At 44.6% G+C, this 13,967-nt stretch overlaps 1 long non-coding RNA gene across 1 annotated transcript; it reads right to left on the bottom strand.

Moving 5' to 3' along the window:
* Positions 1–92: 92 nt before the first annotated feature.
* Positions 93–3,428, bottom strand: LOC133502624 (uncharacterized). Its single transcript, XR_009795518.1, has 3 exons — positions 3,311–3,428; positions 1,683–1,786; positions 93–591 (listed from the first exon to the last, which is right to left on the bottom strand). It is a non-coding gene; the product is annotated as an uncharacterized LOC133502624 (long non-coding RNA).
* Positions 3,429–13,967: the final 10,539 nt, after the last annotated feature.

Raw genomic sequence — 13,967 nt, 5'->3', positions numbered from 1 at the left:
AGGTTGATGTAATACATTTCAACACAATGCCTCACGTGTAAGTGTCAGAGAAATTAATTTGCATGACTTGAGAAGCAAGTTGAAGAGGTGACTTCAATGATTATTATTTTATTTAATTAGTTCTGATCTTTGCTATGATGAGAAAAAAAATATAAAACACTCATACTATTAAAAAACTGTAGAAATAGAATACATCTGTCAAAAATAACATTCACCTTTTCTCAACAATTGTGGGTGAAAAAGTGTATATGAAATAGTGCATTTTGAGAGACTTGATACTATTGTTGACGAATTCTGTGAGGCTTATAAATGAAAATATAAACTAATAAAGCTCACACTTTTTATGCAGCTATATTTCAGTCCTGCAGGTGGTGGTAATGGAACATGTGAAATTGTTGCCAACTTTTTCACACATACCTTGTGCATGTTGAAAAATCAGCTTTGTGTTGACAATGAAAGAATATTAAAAGAGTAACTACAAAGGAGTATAACTCCTGAATCATTTGGGGGAAAAAAAGTAAATAGTCTCTCCAGTGCTCCACGCCATGCAGGTGTGTGCAGGAGGCTCCAGCCATTCACCAGAGCACGGGACTGGGAGAAAAAAAACAAAAAAACACAGTTCAACATGGAAACACAGAATCATGTCACATCTCACTGAATGCACAAGATTATGGTAATGTGATTATCAGAGACAAATATATGATACCTGCAATGTAATTCTTTTACAGCATCCTGCTGAATTAATGTTTAATGTCAACCAATATTACTGTGTTATAACGTTAATATTGCTAGTCAGTTACATCATGGCCAATCAGGAATATTGGAATACTTAGAGATAAGATTAAAAGTCACAGTTGGAACAAAAAAACAGAGAAGTCAACTTAACACATGACACAGGGAAAATCAAGTGTGTACATCAAGTATATCAAGTATGGATCAAACCAAGGAACTCCATAAATACAAAAAAACAAAACAAAAAAAAAGCCCAAATAAGAGACAGCTTGGAAGGAATCAAAGGAGAGAAAGTGAACAGCGGACTAAGGAGAGCATAACATAGAAAATCCTGAGACTAACGAGACATAGACAAATAATTCCAATTTCATCTATCCATCCATCAATCCATCCATTTTCTTTGCCGCTTATCCTCACAAGGTTTGCGGGGAGGAGTTGGAGCCTATCCCAGCTGTCAACTGGCAGGTACACCCTGAATGGTTGCCAGCCAATTGCAAGGCACATCGAGACAAACAGCCGCACTCAGGGTCACACCTAGGGGCAATTTAGAGTGTCCAATTAATGTTGCATGTTTTTGGGATGTGGGGGGGAAACCGGAGAGCCCGAGGAAAATCCACGCAGGCATGGGGAGAACATGCAAACTCCACACAGGCAGGGCCGGGATCGAACCTGGGTCCTTAGAACTGTGTTTTATGCAAACATTTATGAAAACAAATAATATTACTTCTAAAAACACGGGTAGACAAATGCAGGATAGTCATGAGTGGTGAAGAAATGATTTTGACTCTTTTTTTTGACCGTATCATTTATAAACTATTCTTTACATGCGTTTATCAATAGCAACTGTGGGTGCACCGATGTCGGAATGCCCCAGAAATTGCACATGATGTGGCTGAGAGAAAAATAAAGAAAATAAAAATTCCAGACTTTAATATTGATTAATACTTTACTGCAAGGTGATGCAATCCCAAGACAGCTTCCAAATGTGTCCCCTAGGAACTTTGATTTGAGTGGATGCCAGACCATTTTGCTTTGTTGTCTTTTGTTCTGATTGCTGGAAAAAAAGGGAAATATTTGTTCATTTAGGAAAAATGAATACCACGCCTGTCAAATTATATTCAGATGCTGCAAAATGCTGTCATTAAAATAGGTATATTGTCAAAGAAAGCAATGAATTTCCGACTATCTGTACATAGTTAGGATTCGGACTAGTGCTTCTGCCTTGTGTTTCATTATATCCATAGCTCATTTACTTGTAATCATTAAAAACATTGTATAATCACATTTTGCCCTGTAGTTCTTCCCCACACTATTCAAATAGGGCCCTTAGGATTTTATTTGGTTCTGTGCACATCTACATCCAGGGCTCTGAAACTAAAACTGAAAGGTTTCCGCAAAACAACTTTGACAGGCTAAATGTAGTGCTCTGCACCCCCCCCCCCCCCCGAGGGACCAAATGAGGGGAAAGGAGGAGGCATTGAAATAAATAACCGAGTGAGGGGAGGAGAGCAACAATTATCATTGTGAGGGCTGGACGTGTAACTAATTGTGTGTGAGAATTGTGACAGAAAGGCTGTTGAGCGTCGTAATGGCATCTCTGCAACTTAATGAGCATGTCAAAAGCTTTTGTCTGACCTGAAGGAAAAGCTTGATTGTCATTGGCTAATCTGAGAAGTTGTGTGGGAGAACGGTGGGTATAACGGTGGAAATAGCAAATTAAATTGATCCGTTAATATACGTTTTTTATGAATCGCTGCAAGATATCCGAGAGGGATTATTATGCCATTTAAAACAATGCAGTGGAGGCAATTCACCAATATCAGCAATTTTCTTCTAGATACATGGTCAACATTTCTCAATGTACTGTATTTTTTACTTTATTTTTATTTATTTTGTATACTTTGAAAAAAACACGAGATTCACTCCAATTTAAAGTGTACTCTGTCTTTTGTTTTTAGGTTGTATAATGTAATAAGAATTTCTGGTTTTGTCACTCTCTTCTTGACTGTCCTTAAAAGTTTAATATACACTTCGATCCCTTGCAATATTATACTGGATAAAGGCAACATCCTAAAAATTTTGTTGCACGTACTACTGCACCTACAGTAACTCTTAATATAAAGGTAAAAGCAGGTACAGTGAATTTATTTATTTACTTTTAGTTTTGGGCAATTTTTTATTGACCATTTGGGCTAACATGGATGACTCTAACACGTGAAACGTCAATTTAAAATCTTCATTTTGAGCACTTGCCAGAAAAAATGCAGGCATTTTACATTTTGAAAGCCATCCCCCTATAATAGAGGCTTGTGTTGAGAAATACTTCTAAACACAATGACCATCATAATCACCGTAGACCACTGCCATCATAAAATTCCCAAGACGGTGGTAAGAAAAGAAAGATTAATGACGTGGAAGGGCTGTGAGTGAAAGGATGTATTCTTCCCCATCATGGCCCTCTCACTCAAGCCCTTTCACTCTCGTGTCCTTTTTGTACAGCTGAAAAAGTCTGAGATACATTATTGGAGCTAATCAGACTAGAATGAGGAAAGCGCTGAGGTGAGACAGCAAAAATTACCTCCTTCTGCAGTCCTCCTAGACGCTGCCCATCTTCACTAGGCCTCTGTTCATCCTCTGATTGAGGTGGCGGAATAATGGTGGGGGGAACACTGCAGAGGTGAAATCACGAAGCTGCGACTCTCCACCCTTAAGTGATGAATTGATTCTTTAATCCAATGAAGAGACAATGAAAAGAAATGAAGGTGACAATAAAGGGTGATTAAGGCTTAATATAATTTGATTTTTCTTCATTGCGGTCCAGATGGTGGTAGTTCTCACGGCCAAGCTATTTTAACGACATATCAATAATCCTGCCTGATTGTTTTAGAGTGATATTTAATGGCAAAATCTAGTTTCTAATACTATTAAAATATTGTACTTACTTACACCCAGTCAATCTTATTGAAAATGAAATCAATTCTGGATTTTATCATAGAGATATATTTTTTTTATGTGATTCAATATACAGTAAATTCATATTTATTGACATGTACTAAAATGTGAGAGCCCACGGTTGTCCGTGTGTGGCCTATGATTGGTTGGTGACCAGTTAAGGGGGTACGACACCTTTCGCCAAAACCAGATGGGATATGCTCCAGAGTATTTGTAATCCTAGTCCAGACCCAGTCCACCTGTTGGGTGGGGTTAGCAAATGAAGAGTTTGTTTTCAAAATGAGACATGGGCATTTTTTTCAGATTTACGAAGCTCGCGCCAAAATTATCCATTCGGAGCTGGATAATTTTGGCGCGAGTTTCGTCGACTCACATTCATACCAACAGGCAATTAAGATTTGTCAATTAACCTAAAATGCATGTTTTTGGCAAGTGGAAAGAACCCAGAGTGCTCGGAGAAAATCCACCCAGTGAAGAACATAGACACTCCACAGAGGTGGGCCAGTATTTGAACCCCAGACCCCACAACTGTGAGACAGACCCTCTAACCACGTCGCCTGAAATTAATATAAATTGAATAAATGGAATGGAGCAAGGTGAACTACGAGCTACCTCACGTGAATCTGTTTTCTCCACAATGTGTGGAGTGATGCATTCAAATCCCCTTGAAATGAAATCCGATAAGTACAACAGAACACTCCCCCCTCACCATCAGCAACACACAAGCATAAACATATAACCGTTCATTACAATATTAAAGGGCAATTAGAACGTATAATACATTCATTATTTGATGTTCCGCTAAAAAGTAAAACCCTCACTTGTTACAGAGAAAATTTGAAAAAAATGAATACATCTAAGGATGGAGATTGAAGTTATAGAAATGACAAATTTGTGTTTTATGTTTTTCTCCTACTGCTTGCACTTGTTTAATAACTGTCATGCTCCTGGCATCCTGCCCAGGCTGGGCGTGGCCAGCCAATGAGTCGCCACACACTGTTTCGGCTGATTACGCCTGGTACTTATAAGACTCGTTGACGACTGGTCCGCCGCCAGATCGTTGAGGTTCCTGCCCCGTTGCAGCACTCTCGTATCCCTGATCGTTAACCAGTGTTTACCGACCTTCGCCTGTTCTCCGACCGACCCCATAAGCCTGACTCCCTTGATACTCCTCCCCTGCTTTGATCGTTCTCCCGTGTACCAACTCTTGCCTGCCCGCTGACCTGGTCTCTACGCCCAACGTCCCAACTACCGCTGCTGCACCTGACTGTCTGCCCGATCCCCGCCCATTGAATAATAAATGTTTTTCCCGATTTACATCTGCGTCTCCCGTGTACTCCTACATTTGGGTCCTACCTTCGTTCCGATGGGTTGTGACAGAACGATCTGGCCAAAACAGGACCCAGCAGGAAAGACCCGGTGTTGCCAGGACCGACTGCCGGAGGACCAAGCCTGTCCGATCCGGGTAGGCTCCAAGACGTCCTCCGCTTTTGTGTCATACGCTCCGCCGGCGAGCTTTGAATACGTCCGGACCACGACCCGTCCAGCACCTCGTATTTTTTTGGACTCTGATTTTTCGGACTTTGATGAGGACCTTGATTTGTATGACTGGCTGCCTGACTACGACTCAGATTATTTCGATTACGAATCTCTATGCCCGATCTTCAATCCCGGTCAGTTTGTTTCACCTCCCCACGTCTCCAGCTCTCGGGTGTCCTCACCCGGTAGGTGCGAGTTCCGCAATCTGTTTGTGGGAACCCGCTTGGCCATCTACCCGGGACCTCCGCGTAGCGGCCAGAGGAGACGCCCAAGCCGGGCGCTCCCTTGTGGCTCCCACTGCGCGGCAACTAAGACACCATCCTCCCACTCCTCGCTGGCAACGGTGAAACCGGCAGACCCGCATCTGGTGGCGAAGCTTCCAGCCCAGAGGGAGGAGGGGCCGCCAAATCACGAGGTGTTCTGCCGTGAAATGCGGGCAGAGATAGAGCAGCAGAGTGCCGAATTCACGGCCCAGGTCCGGCAAGGATTAGACAACCAGCCGAGCTACGCTGACGGCGCAACTGCGACGGACTCGTCACTGACTTTTGCTCACGCGGCAGTGGCAACAGATCCGCAACCAAGCCAAGCGCACGTTGCAGTGGGAACGCATCCGGCACCTCGACACGCCCACGTTGCAGTTTCGACGGACTCGTTAATGACTTATGCCCACGCCGCGGTTTCAACGGACTCGTTTGTGACTCATGCTCCCGAGACACGCCCACGTGGCAGTTTCACCTGACTCTCTGCCTACTCTTGTTCACGTCGCCGTGGAAATGGATCCGCCACCACGCCACGCCCACGTTGCTGTATCAACAAATGACCCGCCGCCTTGCCTTGCTCACATCGCGGTTTTGACAGACGCGCTGGTGACAGATTCTCATGTCACAGCATCCATTGACTTCTCCCTCAGCCGAGTCCACGTCGCACCTGGCAGCAGATTTATCACCGCATCACACTCACATCGCGGTGGCAAAAGGCTTCCGGGCGGCCCTCGAAGAAGAAGGATGGGATTTACTATCGAAGATGGTCCTGCCAGAGTTTCCGCAACGTGTGTTTTCCTAAAGAACAGGATTCAGAAACGTAGTGCAGAGGGCTTGAGTTCAGAGGATGGAGGGAATTCCAAGAAAGACGAGGTGAGCTATTTTTCTCCTGTTAAGAGGGGGAGGACCTTATCATCCCCGTTGCTCCAGGCTGTCCCCAATGATGCTGTAGTGCCAAGGGAAACACCACGGGAGCAACAACGCAGCGATGTGCCACCTGTGGGGGTTCTGCAGCTGCCTCACGCTCCCGTCCAGGAGGAGATGGGGAGGACGCCACCGCCGCCTTCTCACGTTCCCGTCCAGGAGGAGGTGGTGAGGACCCCGCCGCCGCCTCCCCACGTTCCCGTCCAGGAGGAGGTGCTGAGGACCCCGCCGCCGCCTTCTCACGTTCCCGTCCAGGAGGAGGTGGCGAAGACGCCGCAGCCTTCTCACATTCCCGTCCAGGAGGAGGTGGTGATGTCGCAGCCGCCTCACGTTGCCATTCAGGAGGTGGCGACGGTTCCCCAGCCGCCTCACGTTCCGGTCCAGGAGTACCGGCGGCGACTGGCCCGAGGCCGCTCCATGCTCCTGTCTTGACAGCGAGAGGTATACGGTCTCCTCGCACCCCAGTCTTGGTGGCTGGCACCTTCCTCTCCTGCTTCAATGGCGACCAGCCCACGGTCGTCTGAGAACCATGCCACGACGACCACCAAGCTTCAGCCGCTTCCGGACCTCGCCTCAGCAGCGACTGATCCCTGGCTGCCTCACGATGAACCCTGGGCGGCGACCGCTCTCCAGCCGCCTCATGATCTAGTGTGACTTGTGGCCTCGCTACCACAGCTTGGGAGGCCTTCGTCCGGAGCGGTTGCATGCCTTTTTGTGGTTCCTGCTTCGCCGTTGGGTTCCTTACCGAGGTCGTCTACCCGAATCGCCACGTGGGGATCCTGGTGCTTGGCGTCTGGGTCGTCCTCCTGACCCGTCCACCTGCACACCTTGCGTTTGGTGGCCTGGATGGCCACCAGACTGGGGTTGGGGTGGGGGGGTGCCCGCCTCCGGACCCCCTTTCACCCGCCCCTGGATTTGTTAATTTTTGTCCGTGTTTCTTTTGTTTAGGCACGTCTGGGAGCCGTGCCTTAGAGGGGGGGGGTACTGTCATGCTCCTGGCATCCTGCCCAGACTGGGCGTGGCCAGCCAATTAGTCGCCACACACCCACACCTTGTTTCGGCTGATTACGCCCGGTACTTATAGGACTCGGTGACGACTGGTCCTCCGCCAGATCGTTGAGGTTCATGCCCCTTTCAAGCACCCCTGTATCTCTGATTGTATTCCTGTGTGTACTGACCTCCACCTGTTCTCCGACCGACCCCGTAAGCCTGACTCCTTTGACACTCTGCCTTCCTTGATCGTTCTCCTGTGTACCGACTCCTGTCTGCCTGCTGGCCTCCTCCCTACGCCCACGTCCCAACTAGCGCTGCTGGACCTGACTGCCTGCCCGATCCCCGACCATTGAATAATAAACGTTTTTCCCTAATTACCTCTGCGTCTCCCGTGTATTCCTGCATTTGGGTCTTACCTTCGTTCCGATGGGTCGTGACAGAACGATCTGGCCAAAACAGGACCCAGCAGGAAAGACCCAGCGTCGGCGGGACTGACGCAAGGTAGACCGACTGCAGGAGGACCAAGCCTGTCCGATCCAAGTAGGCTCCAAGACGTCCTCTGCTTCCGTGTCATACGCTGTGCAGTGTCCTCCTGCGTTTGGGTCCTACCTCCGTACCCATTGACCGTGACAATAACATGTTATCTTATCTTTGTAGATGTTCTCAGTATCCTAAACATAATAAAAATGCAGATGCCAATTGCACTTAAAGCACCTCATTGGTGGAGACAAATGTAAGGAATGAAACATTTTGATGAACTGTCCTCAAACAGCTGGATTGTAATATAAAAAAAAGACAAAAGGAAAATGTTTCTTAGTGGTTGAGAAAAATACAGATAAAATCATCCAATCTCTTGTAAGTGGTGAAGCTGCACACATTTTCAATAACTTGACAACTAACCTTTGCTATAAGAAACATAGACTACATAAATTTGAATTTCAACAAATGCCCAGTTAATATCCATCCATCCATCCATCCATTTTTTTTGCCGCTTATCTTCACAAGGGTCACAGGAGTGTTGGAGCTTATCCCAGCTGTAAACGGGCAGGAGGCGGGGTATACCCTGAACTGGTAACCAGCCAACCGCAGGGCACATCGAGACAAACAGCCACACTCACAATCACACCTAGGGGCAATTTAGGGTGTCCAATTAATGTTGGATGTTTTTGGTATGTGGGAGGAAACCGGAGTGCCCAGAGGAAACCCACACAGGCGGGTCCGAGTTTGAACCTGGGACCTCAGAACTGTGAGGCCAACGCTTTACCAGCTTATCCACTGTCCTCCGCCAGTTAATATTACAAATGATAATACCAAATACTCCTTCTCTCTGTCAGGGTAATGGCATATTTATTAATGTGACCCCTAGATAACTGCAGACATGTCAAAACTGGCTAGAAAACACAGCAGTAGAAAAGGGGGAATTTGCTACCACCCCGCTAGCAAGGTTCAGCACTGGCCAACACATGAGCGTATTCCTCAGCCGGGCCAGAGGAGACGAACACCGGGTGATGATGGCTTACGACGCTCAGACGGTGCAATCCAGTTGGTCACTGAGGAGAAAAAAATACAAAAAGCCCTCCCCAGCAGAAAGTCCTCAAAAATGGGGAAAAATGCCAATACAAAAGGATAGGCTTTTTGTCTGTTTGTACAGTAGGTTCACACAAAAAAAAATGCTATGGAGTCTTTTTTTTTTTTTTTTTTTTTAAATCCAAACACATTTACAGTTAAATACTTAGGTAGTTAAGCTCTTGGCTCTTTCTGGAGCACAGGCCACCAATGACTGTCCTCCACCACTGCCTATCTTGTATTGTCCTCCCCAGGTCATCACTGTCAGCTTGACATCTGCATCAAGGCCCCGGCACGAGGTGTTACGTGGCCTTTCCCTCTTTCTCTCTCCTTGGGGATTCCAGGTTAGGGACTGAGTTGTGATGTTGGTTGTTGGCTTCGCAGTGTCTGGCCGAGCCACCCCCACTTCCCCCTGAGAATCTCTTTCTGTGGATAAGGAGACTTCACATTTTACACTTCTGTATTAAGAGCTGTCCATGAAGTCAGGTATTTTTTATTTATTGGACCTTATCCAGATAAATTATTTCCATTGTGAAGCTGGTTACAGACAGCAAAGTAAAATAAAGCAAATTAGAAGCACACTCACATTGCCATTTAGCGTGATTGTGAGTGTGACTGTTGTCTGTCTCCCCTCCGATCGGCTGGCAACCACTTCAGGGTCTACGCTGGCTCCTGCCCAATAGCAGCTGCAGCTTTCACTCTCCAAGGTCAAAAACATAAGGAAAAACTTGCTTGATTGATGTTTTTTAAAATAAGGAGTAAAATCAAACAGGATTTGTGGAAAAACATGCAACATAGTAAGTTGATAACTTTGCATTCCTTGGAGCTCTGGCTGACCTTTCTCAGAAATCATTTTATCTCAGCTATTGTTATCTAATTATTATATATTATAGATTAGAAATTATATTGCATGTGAGGGTTGGAAAGCTGGTTTGACCGGTGTCCTCAGAATTCTGAGGACCCGGGTTCAATCCCGGCCCCGCCTGTGTGTAATTTGCATGTTCTCCCTGTGCCTGCGTGGGTTGTCTTTGAGCATTCCAGTTTAGTCCTACATCCCAAAAATATAACTCTAAATTGGCCCTAGGTGTGAGTGTGAGTACGAATGGTTGTTTGTTTCCATGCGCCTTGCGATTGTCTGGAAACCAGTTCAGGGTGTACCCCAACACCTGCCCAAAAATAGCTGGGATAGGCTCCAGCACTCATGCGACCCTCATGGATGGATATTGCGTGTGTGTGAAAGTATAAAACATTTTCGGAGATTGAACTAGAATATAGAGTCAATGATTCTGATAGAAACTTGTGACTAAAGGCTGCTATCAGGTAATAACACATCCTACTTATCATAGAGAAAATGTCATATTTTTCATTCATTATTTTTTCCATCATACAGCTTACATCAAAGCCATCTGACGTTGATTTCTGACCCCTGAAACTACCGGGATTCCGTCTTACTTACCGCTGCCAAGTAGGAAAGCTGTGAGAACCTATTCCCTTGCCGATTTTTTTTCCATTTTTGTTCATGTGACGAGTTGCTGCACCTTGTAACAGAGCAAAGTTGTAGTACTTCACTTCAAATGACAAAATCTGAAGTTAAAAGTGAGGAAACACCACAACCAAGCATGTCTTCAGTTGCACAAGACCTCAGAAATGGCGAAAACGCCCATGATGCAATATAGTGTGATGACATATTTCCCAGGCCTGTTGACAACTTAAGTCATCCTGCCTTAGGTGAAACCCACCCATCCTATCAGGATAATCTGAATAAAAACATTTTGGAAATTTGTGGTGATGACATCTTTTCTAGTAACTTTTCGCATATCCAATAACCCCTTTTCCTGCTTAAAAGTTGGCACCGCTTGATGTGATTGTTTATGAAGGAAGTTGTCAGGTGATGTTTTCATACTGACAGAGTGAGTTGAAGAGTTGTGATGAATATGGAAACACCAACAGATTGCATGTCATGTTAATCAATCTTTTCTTTTCCTTGACTGACCTAGGCATAATGGCCTTCTGAGTTAGTCTGAGTTTGGGGAGTTGATGGGAGAGTATAAACAACCACCCAGACACTCAACATTCACCCGATGATGATACGTGTGCGAGTATACTTACACCTCCCCAGAATCTGTCACCTCAGAGCACGATCACCAGGTTTTACCACAAAGTGACAGCCCCTCTACTTGTTCTCATTGTCCCCACTGGCAGACCACTTCTCCCCCTGTCCCGTCACATTACCTCTTTAGACATGGCATTCCCACCCTTGGCAAGGACAACAGGGCTTAAAAGAGTCATTAAGAATTATTTTTGTTCACTTTCTGGCCCGTCTATGTTATATTATGACGCCCACACAGGACACTGACCCTGCGGGTTAAACACTCAAACAGCGAGAAGGCCTGTAGATGACAGCTCACCACTGTCTAGGGTTCATCATCTACAACTCCAAGACTTTTGAATACTGTAGGTGTCTAGGGTGTCATCCTCTCAGCTGGTTGCCTGACAGGAAAATGCCCAAAAACACAATACTATAAATGGATGAATGGATGTGGTAAATCTCAAAACCAAGAACATGGTTGAAGCCTCATCATAAGACAAGGTAAGAAGCAGCTTCTGTGAGTAAGGCTTTGTTATTTTACATCATTGTGGTATTATCAGCCAGATACTTCTCCAACCTGACATTTCTTGAGTCCTCCTGCTGTGTTTTTACTCCAACATTTCCCAATAAGTTTGTTTCATTCATTTCATCATTTTGTATACATCATTACAATAGGGCATGGTACGTCAATTAGGAATCTGCACATCGCACATACTTTGGGTTTTGAGTAGTCTGCTTAAAGGCACGTCTGCAGTTTTGTCATATTCCACCAATTAGGTCCACTTTCTTTTTTTTTAATATATATAATCCACAGTGCATCTTGAGCCTGCTATCCTGCGATTCCTAGCCAACAGCCTCAGACAGTGAGCAACTCCCTCCATGTTGTGTATCTCCACAGTGAGAGAAAGTGTTTGTTGCAGCATGGCCAGTCATGATGCTTGTTTAGATAGTATTATTTTGAGAGACGAATAGGTAAGAACTATCTGCCAGTACAGAGCATCTTATCCAGCTGCTTCCTTCTATGTGTACGTTGACTTGTTTTGTTGACCAAGTCTTAACCTTAATCTCCAGATGGAAACGTACAAGAAGCTGGAAGGTAAGTGAAAGAACAACTTATTACCGGTGTTGGGAGGGTTTACTTGAAAAATTTATTCTGACACAATTACTAGTTGCCTTTTTAATAAAAATGTAGCTAGTGACGTAATTCAAATACCATAATGTTACACATTCACTTATTTTTCAATACAAATGTAAAAACACTGGACTTAAGCTCTGTGTAGCATGCACTGCCAACTGTCAAGGAATGAATAATTTGGTTATCTTTTCCACTCAAATCCCGTTTCTCTGCATAGAAAGAGGTTAGTGGTGGTGAGGTAATTCATTACACTGAATACACTTGGCACCGTGAACGACTGGTTAGTGCGTTTGCCTCACAGTTTTGAGAACCGGGGTACAAATCCCGGCCACACTTGTGTGGAGTTTGCATGTTCATTGGAAACTAAATTGTTCTTGTGATAGTGAGTGTGAATAGTTGCTTCTATGTGCCCTGTGATTGGCTGGCATCCATTTCAGGGTGCACCCCACCTCCAGCCCAAAATAGCTAGGGTAGGCTCCAGCACTCCCGCAACACTTGTGAGGATAAATGTCAGAAAAAGCATGCATGGATAAACAAATGAACTTGTATTTTCAGGTACTACATCATGACATGTTGATAACACTCATAAGAATATCTGCATTTGTGGCTCATTCACCATCTGTATCTGGATAATTACCATCGTCCAATAAAGGGTCCCTGAGAGAATCATTATCCATGAGCCAGGGAAGGGGACAGGACAGACATAAGATGACAGGCATTGTGGTTTCTGATGTCTCATTTTGTCTCTCAGGACAAGACTCTTAAGTCCCATGGCCATGATGAATCTTCACAAAAACAAAAGTAATCAAGACACTTCAACGTCAAAGTAAGGGGTTGTTTTATTTTCCAAGAAGACATATTTACTCTCTTATGTGGTCACAGAAGGACACCCTAACAGTTACAGTATGTACAGGATCACATCCAATTAAGCGGGGCATATACAGGACGCCTTCTTAAAATTCCATGGTCATGTTCTGTGATATTTGAGAAATGATGATTTTATTTAGAAAGGACTGAGAATTTAACCAAAATCTGAATACATGACATGCTTTGCTTTGCCTCAGTACTTGTATTTGTATTTGTTATTATTTTACAAATCAAGCAACTCAAAATACACCAAAATGTCTGGTGAGATCCAATACAAAGAGCAGTGTAATATGGACATTTACAAGGATAATTATGCTCAGTTTTATTGTCAGCCAATGAGATGTGGCTTTAACAATATAATAATAATTGGAAGTTGTAGAAGTGAAACACTAATACTGCTTTTCCATTACAAGTCCCTGAATGGCCTGGCCTCAATTTCCCTTGGCCACACGTGGCCTGGGTTAGCCTCTGGTGCATTTCCATTACAGCAGGCATCAATCAAAAGTGGAACGGATTTGAGTTGGATCAAAATGAAGGTGAGGCTTTCGTTTGTTGTCGCGCCTTCGATCTCGCTGTATTTCATAATGTGGAAAAAAAATGCCTGCAACTCCTGAGATTACTATAGAAAAAAAGCTTCTTTAGGGCTTCTGCACACTGCGCGATGTGATCGAACCCAACTTTACCAGACCATCGTGTAGTATTGCCTACGCCTCCCCGCCCATACACACATGAGTGATTTACAAGTGCATACCAGACAAGCCTGCATCGGTATTTGATGCTATGTAATCAGTATTTTGTACTCCATCACATTCCTTAAATCATAAAATGATAAAGTTCAAGAATCAGGTTGCTAAATGAGAAGGTATCAGTGAGTATAAAAGTGAGAGTGTGGATATTTGAAAGGAGGGTC

The sequence above is a fragment of the Syngnathoides biaculeatus genome, chromosome 6 (genome assembly GCF_019802595.1).
Source record: "Syngnathoides biaculeatus isolate LvHL_M chromosome 6, ASM1980259v1, whole genome shotgun sequence".
In the NCBI taxonomy this organism is placed as follows: domain Eukaryota; kingdom Metazoa; phylum Chordata; class Actinopteri; order Syngnathiformes; family Syngnathidae; genus Syngnathoides; species Syngnathoides biaculeatus.
This window is presented reverse-complemented; position numbering and strand designations above follow the sequence as displayed.